Genomic DNA, 17,414 nt, shown 5'->3' with positions numbered 1-17,414 from the left:
GAATTTAAACTCTCAAGCATATTTACATTTAAATGAAGTGCTGGGGCCTTTTGGTATTTGAAAAAGCTTTGAGATTTTTAATGAACTTCTAAAAGGTTCTCAGACTGAAGCTTTGCCAAGAGTGGGTCTCTTCTGAACAATGGGAAGTCTGGATTCAATTTAGAACGACCTGGTCATCAATCCAGCACAAACTGGAGCCTCAAAAATCTGCAATTGTTCCCTGGCTTCTTAGCTTCATATTCAAGGCCTTTGCTGATGGGTCCCTGCCTATTTTATGGAGCTCATCTTTCACCCTACAGAAGCCACACTAATCTGCCCACTCCCCACTCAGATGTCCCCGCATTCCCATTATCTTTGTCTTGTCTCTTACTTTCTCCTGGCCTGAAACATCCTCCCTCTACTCTTTGTCAACTAGCTTTTCAAAATTCAGGGGCTAAATTCAATTATCGACTCCATCACAAAACTTCTCTTCATTGCCTGTGGATGACTTAGGGGAAGTGCAAACTTAGCTCCAGAAATACCTAATTTGTTATTTTATATTAGTCTTCAGAAACCAAATAACTAAAGCACATGTATCATAGCTCTAGTTTCAGTAAGAGAAAGCTTGTGATTTACTTGCATGACTTCTGTGTAAACAAATCATGTTTGTGAAGCTCGTGGGAAATAATCAGTGTCTCCACAGCCCTGGAAATGAGGAAAAGTCACTTATCCTCTCTCTGCCCCAGAATTCTCACCTGGGCCACAGGTTTGGTCACAAAGCAATCCTGAACAAATTCTGATGAAGAGTGAGCGAGGACATCTATGCAAAAATCTAAGAACAATATCTGGTAAATAACAGCTTAGAAAAAAAGCTAATTATTCTTATTAACAAATGTTCTCTCCCTTGCTCCATGTTTGTTTAAATAAGCTCGTATGACATAGAGTCCCATGCACCTGGGCAGGTTGTTCACCTTCCCTAAACAGCATATGCAATGTGATGGAAAGGAGCAGATTCCCATAAGTCTAAAGACCGTGCATGGTACATTATGAGTTTCTAATACACTATATGTGCAATACAATTACATTTAACCTGGAAAAAGGTATAAGGTCTCTCCTATTTTTAATGGCTCCATCCTAGCTGTTATCTCAAAGCTTCAATAAATAAGGCCATTAAAGAATGTGAATGCCAAAGTAAGTTTGACGAAAATCACTAACCCTTACTTCCCACTCAACTACCTCTTTTGGAAAATGGGAAAAGAACAACTTCCCCCAAAATAACATTCTGGTCCCTTCAACTTTTGGCTGCTTTATTTTTCTTTGGAAGACAGGCCACAATAGAGTGTATGTTATAGACAGATGACATTTCTTTTTCTAATTTAGATGAAAGAACTATGAAATATTGGTATTTGGTTGGGTATACTGTGCTGTTCCAAACACAGACTTTTGATCTTGCATGTAGACCTGCTAGGACTCTGTACTCAGATTGATGGACGATATTGCCCGCATCATATTTTCATTATTTTTTGCTCCCCTGTTCTATGTGCCAAACCACCACTAAATCACAGATACTAAATGTTGAATAAAGTAAAACATGTATGAATTAGAAATGAGCCTTTTCATTTTTTTTATTCACTTTTCTCATCCCACGCTACATTTTTCATCTTTCATCTGGTTTTCCTAATCTCCCAGCACATCCTTCTTTTTGACCTTTCTTAAGATTCCGTACCTTTTAAAGGAGGCAGCATGGGGAACCGAAATGGCTTTGAGCTGAGAGCCACAAAACCTGGCCTTGGTCTCAGATTTTCTTTCAACTTGCTTTGTGACTTTCAAAACCTGTTTTCTCTCCTTTCAATAAGCAAAATATCCACATGGTCTAAATTTCTTGCAACCCTAGCTCCCCATGTTTCCTGATGTTTATCTAAAGCTTTGTTCCCTTGATATTCTATTCTGAAAAGTGAATATTTTCTCCACCTTCTTTTTTTTTTTTTCATTTTGACCAGTATTTGAAGTATGTCCCCTTCTCCTCTGTGTTTTCTTTACCTAGGATTGTTTTGAAGATTAATGAATTAATCTGCTTTGTATATCTAGCATAAACCCCCTTCTTTTTTTTAATAATCTCTTTATTCTTCCTTCTCCTTTTCCTCTAACCTATCCTTATTTCTAGTCTTCTTTCTATTCCAAAGCCCCCTTTGATTTTTATTTTACAAACTCAAGTTTAATTAACTAGTAAATTCTTTCACAAATTGATTTCACAAATACATAGCTACAGTGAGCTGGGCAACAGGTTATTATGTGGTTTTAGAGGGCCCAATAAATAAAATTCCCATTTTCTGTCTAAGATTGAAACCAGTTGAGAGATAAATGAAAGAAACTGAGAGGTAGAGATCAAAATATCCTCCTCATGAAGCTGTTGGAAGATGCTGTTTTTAGTCTGTCGGTCAAGTGCCCAAAGGGGGAGAGTGGCATTTCCCCAAATCATTCTCCCAAATTCTTTAATCGTCTGAGTTCCTTTTCTGCCCTTGGGAAAGAGGAAGTGTGGGAGTGGCATGGATAAGAGGGTAACAGAAAGGTCAGGGTGTTCACTGATGCAGGTGCTGCCCCAGAGTGACATAAGGAGTATGTGTTTGGGGGGGGGGTTCTATCATCCACCACCACGAGGAACTGAAGACATGACCACGAGGGACTGGAGATGTGGCAATGAATAAGACAGCTCTGACTGTGACTCTTGTGGAATTATAGTTTGGTGAAGAAAACAGTGCTTGAAATGGGGTAAGGGTGTAATGTAGAAATAGGGAAATGCTATAAGAGCATAAGGCAAGGAAGCTTATTTCTCCAGGAAGTCAAAGAAATCTTTTTCTAGGAAAAGATGTATGACCAGAGGCCTGAAGATGAAAAAGAATGAGACAAAGAGCTAGCTAGTGAGGGGAGAAGAGGGTTGAAGGAAATTGGAAAAGCTTGTAGCTTATTTGGAGAGCTGAAGTATGGCTAGGGACTGGATGATGAGGATTCATGGCACTAGGTGGGGAGGAAGGGTGGGGCAGAGTCCAGATGATGCAAGTTAGAACTTAGATTATGTCCAAACCACAAAGGGAAAGCTCTGGGCAACTTTAAGCATCTGTAAGATACCCAGGTGAAGATGATCTATTGACAACTGGGCCTGGACAAGTAAAGAGAAGACTGTATAGGGTGTGTAAACTTGAAAATCATTGGCAAAGAGATTATTATTGAATCTCAAGAAATAAATATAATTGTCTGCCAAGGAAGTATTGTGGGACCAGAGGAGAGTCTATGAGTGATCCCTGAGAATCTCCAACATTTAATGGCTGGGTAGAGGAACTGGGGAGCTAGGACCAAATCAAGAACCAGGGAAGAGAGGGTTTGGAGATGGGCGAGATCACCACTGTCTAATGCTGCCAAAAGGTCAAGCAGGATGAGGTCTGACAAAGTTATACACCCTCACCTTAATCTGCACCCATTTTTCTTTTTGCTCATAACAGGAAAGAGAAAGACAGCTTTCCTTCTTATTTTCTACATTCTATTTCTTTATTACTCATTCTAAAACATTTTGGGTGAAAATTTTGTTCCATAAGCTTCTTAAACCTGGTCCAACTTTTACTCCCTCACATCCACTGCGCTACTGAAATTGCATCAGCAATACTGATTAAGGTGGGTTTGTGAATTAATAATGGAAACTTCAAACATTTTAAGTTCGATGATTTCTAATTTTTTGTAAAGTAGAATAAAGTGACATCTTCTAAGAGTGAGATGAGAAAGGGTGTTCTACTTGGCAAAGATCGGAAGAACAAGAAAACTAGAAATTCATGTGAAAGTATTTCTGGCCAGGGTTTAAATTCTTTTTTTTTTTTTTTAATGATTTTATTTATTTATTGGACAGAGAAAGACACAGTGAGAGAGGGAATACCAGCAGGGGGAGTGGGAGAGGGAGAAGCAGTCTTCCTGCAGAGCAGGGAGCCCGATGTGGGGCTTGATCCCAGGACCCTGGGATCATGACCTGAGCCAAAGGCAAGCATTAATGACTAAGCCACCCAGGCGCCCCAAGGCAGGGTTTAAACTCTAACCAAGATAAGGCTCGTTGTATTTACAGTGGCAAAACTCATCTGGTTGGAGTCTCCATAGATTAGATGAAGGTGAAGTATTAGAATTTATCCATCTTTAGAATTTTTCAAAAAGATGTATATAATGAATTTGACCAAATGGGAAAAAAAACCCAAAAACCTATCTGTAAAGTTTAGTGTGAACACAGGTATAAAGAGAGGGGCTTTAAAATATAATCTGGAGAGAAAGCATAGTAGATGTAATGGTTTCTGGTGGATTTCAAGGGATTAGATCTTCCACAAGGTAACAAGTTAAATGTAGATTAGTAGGCAGACTGCAGAGTTAGTAGATTATAAATAGAAAGTGTGGGGTCTTTATTAGCAAGTGCAGAGGCAGTGTAGTTTCCAAGTACAACATGCTGCCAGATGGTCCTGGGGGATGATATTTGAGATGGGATAGAAAGGAGAGTGAGACAGAAATGTATGTTCGTGTAGATATTTTTCTATGTCCTTTGACAGACATTGCTCCAGAGTATGAGTTGAAGTAAAATATTGCAGACTGTTTGCCAAATTCTTCAATGAATAGGGAGTTGTACATTTTTCCTTGGCTCTCCCTCTCCATCGTGTGTTGGCAAATCCTCTGTCTCTCTCCATAGAGACAGCACTGACGTGAGTGCAAAGGAGCCCCTATCCTACCAGACATATGTCAGGAAGGGAGAAATAGCTTTGGTCATTGTTGTTAGAATGGTGGTACCTGTCTCCTCATCATGGCAGCAGACAAATACAATATGCCCTGTCCTTGAATTCTAGTCTCTTTCTCTTACCTTAGCAGTGGAAACTTCCAGGGAGGTTATCAAGAGGGTGAATTAGAGTGAATGCAGCTAATGGCAACAAGTATGAGGGTGGGTGAGTGAGACATCAGGGGCAAGGCAGAGGTATTCTGCCGGGTAGTTCTGCAGGCAGTAAGATTTACCTTGTATTCTTTTTTAGGACAGAGCATGTTAGTTCCTGAAAACATGACAAAGGAAACCCAGTAAACCCCAAGTTCATCTGTTTACTTAAATGTATATGCAGCTAATTTTGTAAGTTTGGGATTTTGTGGTGAGGATAATGGTGTCACTATAGTAACAAATTAATTGGTTAACAAATAAAATATAATCAAGGAGAACCATACAAAGTTTTATGATAATAGTACTTTATGAACCAAAAATTATGATAACTCGGTTATGTGAACCTGATGTCTAGAAGTATAAACTGAACAGAGATGCTGTTCATCACCTGAAAGGCTGGCAAAGGGCCAAGAGCCTGGTAACATACTGTTTTGATGTGACTATAGGAAAGAAGGCACATGGATCATACAATCATGGAAATGTAAAATGAGGGGCGCCTTGTGGCTCAGTTAAGCAACTGACTCTCGGTTTCAGCTCAGGTCATGATCTCAGGGTCCTGGGATCGAACCTGCATGGGTTTTACATAGTCATCATAATCAGAAAGCCTACATATTTTGATGCAGCAATTCCCTTATCCAGCCAATGTTCCACTAGATGTTTAAAATTTTGTGTTTGTGTGTGCATGTGAGTATCTTTATACACAAATTCACTGTTAGATTTCAACAAATTGAAACCTCCTAAGTATCCATCAGCGAGACACTAGTTAGATAATTAGTATAAAAGCATTCAATGGAATTCAAGGTAGCCATTAAAATTAAGGAGGCTGTTTATGCAGTGTTCATGAATTTGAAGATGTATTTTAAGTGAAAAGAGTGCAATGCAGGGCCATCTGGGTGGATCAATCAGTTAAGTCTCTGACTCCTGGTTTTCACTCAGGTCGTGATCTCAGGGTTATGAGATTGAGCCCTGCATCTGGCTCTGTGCTCAGCACTAAGTGGGATTGGGATTCTCTTTCTCCCTTTCCCTCTGCCCATCCCCCTGCTCACGTGGGTGCACGAGTGCACGTGCTCTCTTTCTCTCCAAAATAAATAAAATCTTTGAAAAAAAGGGCAATGCAGAAGGGTGTGCATAGTATGCAGGTATAATATACTACCATTTAAATAAAAATGGAGAAAGGAAATATAGACATGTTTGTATATTTATGAAATATCTCAGAAACAATATAGATACAGAAGAAATGTGGCCTCATTGATTGCCTCCACATGGCCATCTCTTTTGAACATTGAAATATGTGGAGATGATCAATTGAACAAGAAATAAAATCTGTTCAGGCAAGAAAAATCTCTACGAAAACTCAACTTTATGTGCTGATGAGATTTTTTCCCCCTCCATCTCTTCTTTTATTTCTTCATTTCCTTTCTCTCCTTTTCCTTGTTCTTTCGTTTCCTTCTTTCTCCTGCTTCCTTTTGTTCACTCTTCCCTTCTCTCATACTCCTTCTTCCTCCATTTCTCTGTGCTTTTTTCCGCCTTCATAGATGGAGGATTATGAGGCATATCAGGGACTTGGGCAGCAGCTCAACTGACCTGATTTTAAGGAGTTTGTTTTGTTGTTTTAGATTTTATTTATTTATTTTAGAGAGAGAGAGAGCATGGGTAGGGAGAAGAGCAGAAAGGGACAGAAGGAAGGAGAGGGAGGGAGAAAGAATCTCAAGCATACTCTTTGCTGATTGGGGAGCCCAACTTGGTGCTCGATCTTATAATCCTGAAATCATAATCTGAGCAGAAACCAAGAGTCATATGCTTAACTAACTAAGCCACCCAGGTGCCCCTTAAAGAGTTGTTTTTTAGAAACTGTTGGTTCTTAGAATACTTTTTCTTTAAGAGTGAACCTACTGGAAGCTTAGCAGCCACCATTTTCTCCAGGTCATTGCCACCTACCTGGCACCACCTCTCTCTACTATCTCATGTGACACACATCATTTGAGAAGCTAGGCTCAGTTCCATCATTGCATCATCTATCTTTTGATCCTCTTTCTTCTTTTCTAACTATGTTTCCCTCTAAATATTCCCATTGGTCCTCCACAATGCTATATTTTTCTCCCTACAATCTCTTCCATCCTAATACCCAGAATCATTCTCTTTTAGTACTGTTCAGTCCTAACTTTCTACAGATTTCTAATCTGAAACTAGGATGGTTCATATATATTTTATGTTTCATGCACAGGTTACGCAGGGGAGGCCTTAGAAACCCAGTTATTTATTGGAAGCTACCCTGCTCCAGACAATGTATTATGCAATGGAGTGACATAGACCAATAAGACACAGCCTTGACCTCAATGAGGGCACTTCATGAAAGTGTGTGCAGGGGCAGGTGGGGCTATGTGGGTGTGAGCATGCAAAATTTTATAAATGCAGTAATGGGGAAATCCACTGAATATGAGAAGTACAAAGGAAGCAGCTTATAAGCTGATAAGAAGGTTTCACAGAAAGAAGACACAAACAAGTAGAAAGATAGTCCATGTTCATGGATTGGAAGAAAAAATATTGTTAAAATGTCCATACTACCCAAAGCAATCTACAGATTTATCCCTATTAAATCCCTATGCAATCCCAATCAAAATACCAACAGCATTTTTCACAGAACTGGAATAAACAATCCTAAAATTTGTATGGGACCACGGAAGACCACAAATAACCAAAGCAATCTTGAAAAAAAAACCAAAACAAACCAGAGGTATCACAATCCCAGATTTCAAGATATCCTACTAAGCTGTAGTAATCAAAACAATACAGCCTCAAAAATAGACACATTAATCAATGGAACAGAATAGAGAGCTCAGAAATAAATCCACAATTATATGGTCAGTTAATCTTAGACAAAGGAGACAAGAACATGCAACAGGAAAAAGGCAGCCGTTTAACAAATGTTACTGGGAAAACTAGATAACTAAATACAAAAGAATGAAACTTTTTTTACACCACACACAACTATAAACTCAAAATGAATTAAGGACTTAAATGTAAGACCTGAAACCATAAAGATCCTAGAAGAGAGCACAGACAGTAATTTCTTTGACATTGGCCTTAGCAACATTTTTTTCTAGATGTATCTCCTCATGCAAGGCAAACAAAATTAAAAATAAACTATAAGGACTACATTAAAATAAAATACTTCTGCACAGCAAAAGAGACAATCAACAAAACTAAAAGACAACCTACTAAATGGGTGAAGATATTTGCAAATGACATATCTGATAAAGGGTTAGTATCCAAAATACATAACGTACTTATACAACTCAGCACCCCCTAAAATAATCCAATTAAAAAATGGTCAGAGGACATGAACAGACATTTCTCCAAAGAAGACATACAGATGGCCAACAGACACATGGAAAGATACTCAACATTACTCATTATCAGGGAAATTCAAATCAAAACCACAACGAGCTACCACCTCACACCTGTTAGGATGGCTAAAATAAAAACACAAGAAATAACAAGTATTGGCAAGTATGGAGAAAAGGGAACCCTCATTCACTGTTATTGGGAATGCAAAATGGTACAGCCATTGTGGAAAACATGGAGGTTTTTCAAAAAATTAAAAATAGAATTATCATATTATCCAGTAATTCCCCTACTGGGTACAAAAACAATAATTCAAAAAGATATATGTACCCCTATGTTTATTACATGAGCACTCGGTAATGTATAAAATTGTTGAATTACTATTGTATACCTGACACTAACGTAATACTGTATGTGAAGTATACTGGAATTAAAACTTAAAAAATAATAAAAAAAGAAAACTTCATGGAAGAGGAAACCTTTTATTTGGATATTTAAAAATGAGTACATGTTGTGGAGATGGAGGGAAGGAATCTCAGGCAGAGGGCCTAGCATGTGCAAAGACACACAGACACATAATATAATGGCATATTTGGGGGGAAATTTTAGTTTTTAAGTATTGATGAAACAAAGTTGGTACTGGGGCAAAGTGATGTTGGGGACAGTAAAGGCTGTTATGTGTGATGTTAACAGATTTGGATTTTATCCTGTAGTTTGAATGAATGCAGAGTCAGTAACATCCCCACCATTGTCCCTTAACCATTTAAGGTCACATATTACAGGTCAATATACTAACCATTCCGTACCCCTAGCTTGAAATTCCTCAATTTCAATTTTTAAGGGAGAATGTATTTGGAATAAAGTCATGGATGATAAATGGGCTGAAATGCTAGTCATTTACAGTCTTACAACCTCACTGGATGATCAGAGATGAGTGGATGGTTGTGATACAGAAAATGGGTAGAAAACTTGTTTAAAAAAGTAAAAACATGGACACCATTAAAATGATCGGCTTTTCTTTCTTAAAGACACGTTACATAAAGATCTGCTCACTCAATGTATGATGATGCACAGAAATTACACATTCTGATTAGGCAGGAAAAAGAAAGGGGGGATCTAGTTTTAAATTGCAAGCTGTGATCCCAGTTCAATGTTTACACTCACACAAATAACTAAGAGAGAAGAATGCTGCCTTGCTCCTGGGCTTTTCACAGAAGTTCAGTTCACTCATTGAACTTAATGGATCATTCACAGAAAGAATGGGTTGTTTGCATGTTTTTCTTTTCTCTCCCTCAGCAATTAAAGATACCTGCTTTGGCATAGAATACGAAGTTAGCAGAGAATATTCCCAAGTTTGCCATTCTCTCGATTTTGTGGGTCATATTAAGAAATCCTGTCTTCATTTTAGCTTGCCTCAGGAGAAATCAAAAGCCTTCCAAATAGAGAGAAATTCTATTTCTCTGAACATATCTGATAAAAGAAAGCTGGAAATTTCCTCAACCTTGAGCTGCTTTAAATCTCAAATGGAGTCACACCCTAGAATCAATGCCTTACCTCCCCTGCCCATCTTGTTCTTGTCTTTCTGACTTCATTCTTTTTTTAAAGATTTTATTTATTTATTTGACAGAGATAGAGACAGCCAGCGAGAGAGGGAACACCAGCAGGGGGAGTGGGAGAGGAAGAAGCAGGCTCATAGCGGAGGAGCCTGATGTGGGGCTTGATCCCAGAACGCCGGGATCACGCCCTGAGCCGAAGGCAGATGCTTAACCGCTGTGCCACCCAGGCGCCCCTGACTTCATTTTAGATCTCAGATTTGAGAAAGAAAGATGCTTTCAAGTTTATGGAAGATCACACATCATCTACTTTAAAAAATACAAATTTTAATTGCCTTTGATTCATTAAAAAGAAAAAACTTTAGTTTTGCAATGCTAAGGATATTAGAGGCTTTAGTTCAACTCACCTGGTTTATGGAAAAGGAAACAGAAAACACCCTGAGTTCTGAGATGAGAACCAGGTCGTGAGTCAGGAGAAACGATTCTACGAGTAGCCTTGCAGGTTATTATCTGTGTGACATTTGATAAATTGCTTTCCTTTCTGGACCTTGGTTGCCTTACATGTAAAATGGTATGTTGGTTTAGATGTTCTTCATGTTCCTTTTCTATGCTGCCCTTCTTTGAGTCTAAGTGTTTGTTTATTGTCCGTTTCTTAGGTTCTGCCTGGATAAGTATGTATATTTTGCACTTCTGTATACCAAAGTGTAGGGTAGGCCCTGTAAGACTGTAATTCCAGCCTTTAGAAGATCACCATTTTTCATTCAATCTTCATCTAGGATCCAAGAATCCTCTCAAATTTCATGCAGAAGGGCATCAGGATATGCAATGATCTGCAGCAAGAATGTCTTGCTTATAACAGATGCTTAAAGAATAGCCATCTCTTTTGGAATAATTCTTATTATGGATTATTACATCTATTTTACAAATTAGGGAAAAAAGAGGCTTAATGATGTTAAGTAGTTTGTTTAAGGTCATGGTGTTAGCAAGTGGCTATATTCAGACTGCTTACAGGAGGTTTTCATAAAATGAGTGGCTGTTTTTACCTAATAACCACCAATGACTTAACCACAAGTCAGTAGGGAAGATACCACAGAGACAGGGGATAACACTCAAACCTCATGTCAACCAGACCTGAGCGTGCTCTCTCTTCTCTTTAAGAGAAAATGGGATTGGCTCAAACGCCATTTTATTTTCTTCAGAAATCTGATGCCATCCCTAAAATTTTGGCAAGTCTCAGGGCCATGTTTGCTCACTGCTCATTATCGTCTCTCCAATGGATTCCCTATGAATTTTATATATATAATTTTTTGATGTACAAAAAGCCATACATATTTGATGTACCAACTTGACGAGTTTGGAGATACACGCATGAAATCATCACCACAATCAATGCCATAAACACATCCATCACCTCTCCCAATTTTTTTCCCATCAATCTTTATTTTATTTTATATTTTGTATATAAAAACACAAGATGCACACTCTCGGCACTTTTGTAAGCATACAATACCGTGTTGTTAACTGTAGGCGCTGTGCTGCACAGATCTCTAGGGCTTAATCATGTTGCATGACTGAATCTTTGTACCCTTTACTACCACTTCCCCTTTCACCCCGTCCCAGTCTCTGGGAAAGCAGACTCTCTGCTTCTAAGATTTGATTCCCTATTTTTAAACATGTATGTCCTCCTGTGGCTACTTTCTCTCTTTGTCCCTGTCAGCCTCAGTCATGGGACACTGCTTCTTTGCCTAGATTTTCCTAAAACACCTTTCACAGAAGGCATTCACGTGGATGAGAATTTTACAGGAGATTCAGGGGCAATAGCCAGTATGAGGTATAAAGCCAGAGGAGAGCCAGTCATCATTGAATATCAAATACTAAATAGTACGGCTATTTACAAACTCTGTCCTTCACACTTGCCACAGGTAGTTTTCAATGGCCTCTTTTCTCTTCTTTTTTCTTTCTTCTTTCTTTCTTTCTTTCTTTCTTTCTTTCTTTCTTTCTTTCTTTCTTTCTTTCTTTCTTTCTTTCTTTCTTTCTTTCTTTCTTTCTTTCTTTCCTCTTTTATCATCTGGCTTTAAACTTTCATCTTCATTTCCCTCTCTAACCCTGTGCCTTCCTTTTCTTCTCGCACCTCTTAAACTATATAATTCCTCTGTAGCTCTGATGCAGGGTGGCCCATTATGACTATGTCCCCAAACATGCCTAATTAACTGAGCTCTTATATCAGAGAGCTTTTTGCCTCCAGGAGGAATCCTGCAATCAGCCTTGAATGTTGTGAGTTTGTTCCCTCCTATATCTCTTGTCATTGGCTTGACTTTCTTCCTTCCTCATTTACCACCTCTTCATATATTTTTATGTATTTTGGGGGGAAATTAAATACTGTCCTTAGATAAATGCCTTGCGACTGTGATCCTTTTGTTCTTATTGTTTTACCCACAAAGCTGAGCTTTGATGCCTTTGACTGAACCTAAGACCTCACTGTTCATCAAGTTGGCATAAAGATAAGTTTATAAAAATCCTACAACTGCCTTGTGAATTATAGCACTGTTGAGCCAATGTGACTCAGCCGTCAAGTTTAATGTACCAGACTGGGACAAGTCTGTCCTTTGGTTTCATGCTGTCCCAGGTAAGGATGGCAGTAGCATTATATTTGTAAAGTTGTGTATCTACCATAAGGAAATGTCAGCCTTCACCCTACTCACCTGAGTCTTTGCCTCCCCATCGTCCAGTCTTTTGTATTTGCAGGCACCAGATAAATCCTCCTTGGGCACAGCTATCTGTGATTTTCCCATTTCCGAATTCAAAAACTTTTCATAACTCACCCACCAAACCTGGTGCCCAAAGATCTGGCACTGTGTCTTGCCTTCTTCATCCAAGATCCATGTGATTTTGGGCAAGTCACTTACATCACCAAGTTCAGTATTCTTCTCTGTAAAATGGGCACATGCCCTGAGTATCCTATAGGTTTATCATGCCGATCTACTTTGGAAGTATGTGAAAGCTTATAAACTCTAATATGCTACTGTAAGTTGTGATTCTTCTCATAAAATGAAACTCAAACTTCTAGTCTGTTGTTTAAGGCCGCGGTTAGGTTCCTACTTGTATCTTCTAATTTTCATCTTTTTACATCCAACAGAAAAAACTTTGTGTGGAGGGCAGAGTTAGGCAACTGTCTTTTACAATGACATTTACAGTGATCCGTTACAATGATAATATGATTGTGAATGTAGTGTCATTTACAATGATCCATCCCAATGGATCCTATCATTCATAAGCTATGTGACCTTGGAAGAGTTGACCAACACCTCTGAGCATCAGTCTCAACACCAATAAAGTACTTACTCTTATAAACATACCTACTGTCTGGTGTTATTTCTTAAATTACACAAAATAATGGTAAATAATAAAAATCTAGTGAAAGACAAAAATAAGCTTTATATTTCCTTAGAGGTTTCCAAGACTTGCCTAGCAAAGTCTTGAATACATAATAACATCTCAAACTCAATGCATTCAAATTCAAATTTGAATTTTTCAAATTTGAATATTCAAAGCAAGAATTCACTCTTTTTTTTTTTTTTGCCAAGCTACTATTACAGTCTCAATTTCAGCAAATAAACTCAATCTCCTAACACTAGAAACATTTATGATGTTCTTCACTCTTCCCTCCCCTTCCCCACATTTTGTCAGTCACCAAATCCCATTGATTCTACTGACTTTGAAATGCTCCCACTCTCTGCTGCTACTTTTTAAATTTAGGTCTTCAGAGTTTCTTTTCTGGATGATCGCATCAGCCTCCTTTCTGGACTTGCCCATTTCAAGTTCTTTCCGTTGTGCTATTCCATCCGTCACCTAGTTATCAGAATGAATATTCTCAAATAGAAATCTAACACAACTCTTTCCTACTTGAAGTTGTACTATGTTTAACATGAGTTTGGGACCAAATTGCCTGACACAGACTGCCACTTTTTATCTCTGTGAGCTCAGTGAAATTCTCTCTCAGTTCTTCAGTTTCTGCATGTGGGGGCCACAAGTATGGTCCTCTCAGATCTCTGACTGCAGGGAGCATCACATGGACCAAGGGCCCCAGAAGTGCTCTGAAATATACTGCCACATTCATGCTGTGGCCATGCTTCCCGCAGGCTCTGCAGGAAATGACTGAAGACAGCAGAGATACAAATGCAGACACCTTTCTGGGACACAAAGGACTCCTGTGATAGCTGCCTGCTCTGTCTCTGGTCTGAGGGCTTCCCATTGGCTTTATGGGATTTCCCCAGAATCACTGTGATTTTAAACTCTTTCACTCAACATTTCTTCCTTCCTTCTCTCCTTCCCAAAGGTTAGACTTGCGCTGTGGTCTGACAGCTCTTCTCACTTCCCTGGTCCCTCTCCATTTTCTTTCATGGGTATTTCCCCTAATTAATCTCCTGCATCTTTAACTTTGTTTTGGCATTTGCTTCTCAAAGGATCTAGACTAATCTATCTCATCTGTAAAATACATGTAAGAACAGTGCCTGCTTTATAGGATTACGATGAGGATCAAACGTAACATAGATATAATATCTGGCCCATTTCAGAGGTTAACATGGTAAGTTTTAAAAAATGTATTGAGAAAATGGGTACTTATGCATTATGTTGATTTGATAGCAATACAAATATAAAAGAAGCCACAATATTACTCAGGCTGGGACATCTGAACTTCCTTTGCTTGACTGACTGGAATCTGTAACACCTGGAACTTCTTAAATTTTTCAGTATCAGCCAAGTTGAATAGCTGTCCTTGATTTTAGTGGGAAGGCATCCCTAATGAAAAATAGATGCCTTTCCTCCATAAATCACTTGGTCCTTCTACAAGCTCCTTGAGGCTCTAACAGGCTGTAATTCTAAGAAGCTACGGAACACTCAATATTATCCTCAGTTTTACATTTCAGTTTTATATTTTTGTCTTGTTCCCTCAGCGAGGAATTTAATGAAGACAGTCTTGAGAAGAGAAGGCCAACACAGTGCAGTTCCTTTACATCTAATCATATCTTGTGCCCCATGTCAATATCCAACAGACCCTTTTTCAGTCTGTGTATTTTCAGACCTCATTATTACCTTCTTATATCAGCACTAGTGAGTAATGATAAAAATAATGAAAATTTCCATTTTTGTTTATTCATTAAGCAGATATTTATTGAGCATTACTATGTATATGTTCTAAGGACTGAAGGAATAGTAATAACCAAACAGACTAAAACAAAACAAAATAAATACCCAAACAAAAATCCACCTGCCTTCATTGAGCCTATATACTGGTGGGGGGAACCATACGATAAATAAATATGGGTTAAGGATGCTGGATGGTGATTGGTACCATGGGAAAGGGTAAAAAGTAAAGAAATAGGGGATAAGAAGTCCTGAGAGTCTGGAGAATGTATTAATTTTACCATAAGATGACCAAAACAGCTTTATTGGGAAGAGGGCATTTGAACAAATACTTGAAATAGTGGAAGAAGTGAACCAGAAAATATCATGGGAAGAACATATCAGACAGAACAAAGAGCAAGTGCTAAGTCTGAAATGGAAACAAGTCTGGAATATTCCAATAACATCAGAAAGCCAGGGTAGTTGGAACAGAAATATCAAAAAGAAGAAAGGGGTAGGAGATGAGATCAGATAGATAGCAAGGAGTCAAACTGAGGATGTGGTAAGGATTCTGGATTGTACCCCGAGTGACATGAGGAGACACTGAAGTTTTTAAAATATGTTTTCAAAGGTTTCCATGTAATCAAGATTTCTATAGAATCAAAGATCTTTCTATGGTACTTCATCCTCCTAGGAATAACACATGGGTCCAAGAACCAAGGGGTGGGAGCAAGTATGACACTCTGGCTATCACTCCTAATGATCCACTTGGTGAATTTGACCTTCCTATCCCTGCAGCTCTAGGCTTTGCAATGTTACAGGTCCTAATCCCCAAAGGGGGAAATTTCCACAGGGGACAAAACAAGAATTGTATATCGAACCGTGGCTCTGACTAGGCCCTTCAGGTGTCCAGGGACCAGGGGGCAAAGAGAGTCATTGTCTTCATAGAGATAACTGACCCTGGTCATGAGGAGGAGGAGTGCTCTTCTACACAATGGAGATAAGTAGGAATACGTTTTGTGTCCAGGTGATCAACCCAGTGTTGCTGGTAAATGAAGAAGGGCAGAAACTGCAGAGTAACTAGGGGCTCATATCCCCCAGAAGAGGGGCTGGGTCTTATCATAACATAAGCCTCCAAAACCAGCACAGGTGGTAGCTGAAGGTAAAGGTGATAGAGACTGAATGATAGAGGCTGGAGACTATGGGTGTTGGTTGTGCTTCTGAGACTATTTGCTGTGGCAAAGGCAGCAGCTTATCTCACTAAATCCCTCTTTTACTTCGCCTCTCAGGAATCCAGAAGAGCTATTGGCCAAAGAATATGAAAAAGTCAATGTGAGTGGCACAAAGGATGTACTTTGGGAGACACGGTGAAGCACGAATCAGATCTCTCTTCAAAGAAGGACTTACTGCCTTAGCTTCTGGAAGTGCTGTAGGTGGATCGTCTTCAGTGTCAGAGCCTTCAGGTCTTACCTCAAGAGATCCAGCTTGCTGAAAGTTGCTCTCCTCAGAGAAGCTTATATTTAATGGCTTAGTGAGGTGGGGGTACAAAGATCCAGCTATTTCTGTCCGGTGTGGGACAACCTTAACAGGCCATTTTATCCCCAGAGCTCCCAGTGGGTTGGGCTGATTTGACATTGTGGAGCTTGTATCTCAGCTTTACTTGCCCCTCTGTCTGCTCCTGCTTCTTTCCCCTTCTTTCTTCAGGCGTTGTTCACAAGGACACTCTGTAATAAATGTTCTGCTCGCTGAACACTGTCCGAGTCTGTTTCCCAAGGAACCCAACCTGTGGCAGGTAGATGTGAATGAATGGTTACTTTCCTGTGTAGACCGCCCAGACTAGTTTCAGTGTTCAAATCCTACAGGTGAATGGGTGTGGAGATAGCTCGGTTGGCCCAACTTAAAATAGCTGGAAAAGGTGAGACTTCCTGGAGTTAATTTTAAAAGGAAAAAGTGACGAGAAGGAAAAACAGAAGACCCAAGAAGCAGAAAAAAATCAGAAAATGGATAACCCCACAGGGATTACATGGGGTGGATCAAGCCACTGGAAAAATTCTGGCTGAAGAAATTATTTTTTAGTAACAAGGATATTTGACATGCAATTTTACATTATCGATTTTATCTTACATAAATTTTCTTCATCTTTAGTATCCATTAAAGCCTGCCATATTCAGATTCTTTACATGGTAATTTTTTTTTTGAAAAAGTTCATATCTGGATTAACAAAATGTAGAACAGGTAACAAGTTGATCCATTAATGTATCAAATTCATTGAAATCAAGAGCGCAGACTCCTAGGTGACCATGGTAACAGGAGCTCCAGCGCTGGGTTTCAACCTCATCTAAATTTAAAGCAGTGTTTGGGTTGTATCTGTTTACTTGTTTATTTTATCTTCTAGATCACATTTCTTTATGGAAAGGGACAGTGACCATCATGCAACACAATGCCGTGTTCATAATTAACGCTCCTTA

Source organism: Ursus americanus, chromosome 8 (genome assembly GCF_024610735.1).
Source record: "Ursus americanus isolate L20-20 chromosome 8, mUrsAme1.1.p, whole genome shotgun sequence".
Taxonomy (NCBI): Eukaryota; Metazoa; Chordata; class Mammalia; order Carnivora; family Ursidae; genus Ursus; species Ursus americanus.
The sequence above is the reverse complement of the archived record's forward strand: the minus strand, read 5'-3'. Positions refer to the sequence as shown.